The sequence below is a fragment of the Sinocyclocheilus anshuiensis genome, unplaced genomic scaffold (genome assembly GCF_001515605.1).
Source record: "Sinocyclocheilus anshuiensis isolate Anshui unplaced genomic scaffold, SAMN03320099.WGS_v1.1 scaffold684, whole genome shotgun sequence".
Classification (NCBI taxonomy): Eukaryota; Metazoa; Chordata; class Actinopteri; order Cypriniformes; family Cyprinidae; genus Sinocyclocheilus; species Sinocyclocheilus anshuiensis.
In genome coordinates, this window is record NW_015554107.1 from 677,622 (window position 1) to 681,168 (window position 3,547).

The 3,547-nt window shown below is 33.7% G+C and overlaps 1 protein-coding gene across 2 annotated transcripts in view; it reads right to left on the reverse strand.

Moving 5' to 3' along the window:
• The window catches only part of LOC107669739 (sodium-dependent serotonin transporter-like), a 16,435-nt gene extending 12,888 nt beyond the window's left edge, over positions 1 to 3,547 (reverse strand). Inside the window, exon 1 of one of the 2 annotated variants that reach the window (XM_016462121.1) lies at positions 3,470 to 3,547. The gene's annotated coding sequence lies outside the window, so the exon portion shown is untranslated. Of the gene's footprint in view, positions 1 to 3,126; positions 3,221 to 3,469 lie in introns of those variants that run through there. The other variant, XM_016462122.1, reaches the window with a different exon arrangement.

Genomic DNA, 3,547 nt, shown 5'->3' on the forward strand with positions numbered 1-3,547 from the left:
TTTTTCTCAAATACACGTTGGACACAATTATTGGCACCCCTAGAAATTCTTATGAGTAAAATATCTGTGAAGTATATTCTCATTCATATTTACAATTTTGAGTATACCAGGATGATTATGAACATTAAATTATCCAGCCATGGCTTCCTGTTTCACAGAAATATAAATAGGAGGGAAAACAAAGCCCAAATTCCCTTAATCATCTGTCACAATGAGAAAAACCAAAGAATATATTTCTAATGTGCAGCAAAAGATAATTGAGCTTCACAAATTAGAAAGTGACTTTAAGAAAAGAGCTAGAGCAGTGAAAATTCCCATTTCCACCATCAGGGCAGTAATTAAGAATTTCCAATCAACAGAAAATGTTATGAAACTGCCTGGAAGAGGACGCGTGTCTATCTCGTCCTAATGCACGGTGAGGAGGAGAGTTTGAGTGGCTAAAGACTCTCCAAGGACCACAGCTGGAGAATTGCAAAAAATAGTTGAGTCTCAGGGTCAGAAAACCTTAAAAAAAATAATCAAACAGCACCTACACCACATGTTGTTTGGGAGGGTTTCAAGAAAAAAAATAAAGAAAAGAAAATGCTCTCATCCAAAAACTATCCCCAGCATATTCTGTTGTCAGACACGACTGGAACTTCAAATGGGACTGGCTTCTATGGTCAGATGTAACTAAAAAATTAGCTTTTTAGCAACAAACACTCAAGATGGGTTTGGTTCAGTTTTTCTTTTTTAATAAATCTGCAAAAATGTCAACAATTCTGTGTTTTTCTGTCAATATGGGGTGCTGTGTGTACATTAATGAGGAAAAAAAATTAACTTAAATGATTTTAGCAAATGGCTGCAATATAACAAAGAGTGAAAAATTTAAGGGGGTCTGAATACTTTCCGTACCCACTGTATATATATATATATATATATACACATACATACATACATATGTAGTTTGTAATTTATAAATGTGTGTGATAAATATGTAAACAACTAGCCTAATAACTAATTACAAAACTAATTTCAAGCATATAAGCATGACTTCAGATATCAAAATGTTTTTTAAATGATAAGAAATCATAGACGCTTATCTTTAATTAACCAGTCCAACTCACACACATGCACGCACGCACACTATTATTATTATATCATATATATGCATTTTTACATTTATAAATGTGTGTGTATAAAATATGTAAACAACTAATACCTGATTACAAAACTAATTTCAAGCATATAAGCATGACTTAAGATCAAAATGTTTTTAAGATAAGATATCATATAAATCTAGTAAAGTGTGTCCAGAATGTTGACTGGTAATGTATATTCTCAATTAAGTGCAAACAATGATGTTGTTTGGGAGGCTCGCTGTAAAAATAGACTAAAAACAGTTAAAATATATGCCTTGTTTGTCAATTCATCTTCTAAGTGCCATGGCGAATAAGTGAATTACGCACACAGTTGAGTCCCTAATTGTAAACAAGATTTTAGAGATAAATATGAACACACAACGTGGTTTCCACATGGACTTTTAAGCTGTACATAATGGAACAACATAAACAATAAGGGTTAAATCAACAGGAAAAGATAAATACATTACCCTTCTGTTCTTCTGCGTGATCTGCGATCCAGAAATAACACAGCTAAGATTAACAATAGGCACAAAACCCATTACTATTTGAAAATTAAATGCCATAAACTACAACACAACTGACACTCATTGGCTTTGAAAGATTCAAATACTGCAAGTTGTCCATTTCTTAACATAGCATTAGAGATTATTAAAATGCCTTTGTTTACTTGAATAAAAGCCATCACCTTAGGGCAAACATACAAACAACCACACACACACACACAAAACAAATAATGTAAGATAATAACGCAAGATTTGCATTTTGGAACACAGAGAAAGTAGGTCATAGAAAGTCCTACTAAAGTGCAATACTGCTATATAGATTGCAACCTATACAACAACTTGTGGGGTCAATTTTGATTATTATTATTTTTTAAGGAATTCTAACCATTTGCCATTAAACCATTAAATTAAACTAAAGGTGATTTTCGAGGTGTCAAGATGTGCCTTGTCCAGTGTAAATTGTAATTAGCAAAAAAGTTATTTTAACATAAAAATCTATAAAGTGTTATGTGATGTCAGCATAATATTTTAAAGGTGATTTTTGGTAATTTATTAAGTTCATACAGCTGTCCTAGTAGAGTAACTAAAAGTGTTCTTTATTACATTAACTATGAACTTGTACAAATAGGCTACTTTTGTTAAATTTGACTGGCATAGCTATATAGAGGCTACATAGCATATTTTTATTAGGCCTATAGGCTATGTATTAGTGAGAGGGGATAGTTTTATTAATTCACCATCTTTTTATGCAATGTTTTGTTTGAAAAGTATGTGCTATCTTTTTCTTAAAAGTATAATCTTTTAGGCAAAACGAAATGAGTAACGTTCACGGTTGTTGCTATCACGCGCATATCTAAATAGACCTACTTCAGTGTCATAATCTGAGCAGAAAACAAGACGGTTGGCAGTTTTGCTAATCTCTGACATATTGTTGTGAGTGTTCCAGTCTCCGTTGTAGACAATTAGGGGTTAGAAGACGGGACAGAGGGATCAGAAAGAGAGCTGGCAATGTGATGAAGGCACAAACAGACCGAAGGAGATTTGTTTAATGACCCTAACAAGAGTTACACGAAGAACCGCCTTAGGAGAACAACATCAAAGATCCTTCATCTTATTATTATTATAATATTTTTTTTTATACCTCCTTTAAATATTTTTCAGGTGTTTTCCAATTTATTCCACCCATCCTTATTAATTCGCTGTCAAATCTGTGTTCTTTTTTCTATTTCTATCGCTGAGTACCTATCTTTTTATTGAGAAGGATGTTCTCTGGACATGTTTTAGGGAGAAACAGCGCCCTCTACAGAGCAGAGAGGAACTGCAAACACACTATCCAAGCCGCTTTTACAGGTACAAATAATACCTTTACGTATGAAAGGTAGACATATAATGTGTTAGTCAATAACCTTAAAAATATTAAAACATAACTAACTAAACACAGTTTTTAAATATTTGCTTATAGCGTACCTAAAGAGAAAGATGGAGAAAGTGTGACCTACCTTACAGATGTCAAGTTGACTTCTGCAGTTCATGGTAATTTGAGATGTTTGCAACGTCCCTCAGGTGACAATACAAATAATTTTTCCCACTTTTTTACACACTGTTAAGCATACACAACTAATGTAAAGCATCAAGAACATTTGCTGAGGATCCATTACATCCAGTTTTTCTTGCCCATCTGAAGGTTCTTGCCAAATATGGTCTCAAACGTCAACAAGAGGCTGACTTAGTTAATTTTACAGCTAGATGCTACAACCCTGTTTTAAATCCCCAAAGACAAACACATATACGATCCCGCAAACATTCACTCAGTGGCTCTGAAAGACATACAGTTACACTTACAGTTTGGAGAACAGCAAATCTTTCCAATCTGTCTGAGCTAGTAGGGTAATCCGCAATGTCCAATGAACTGAAAGGCAG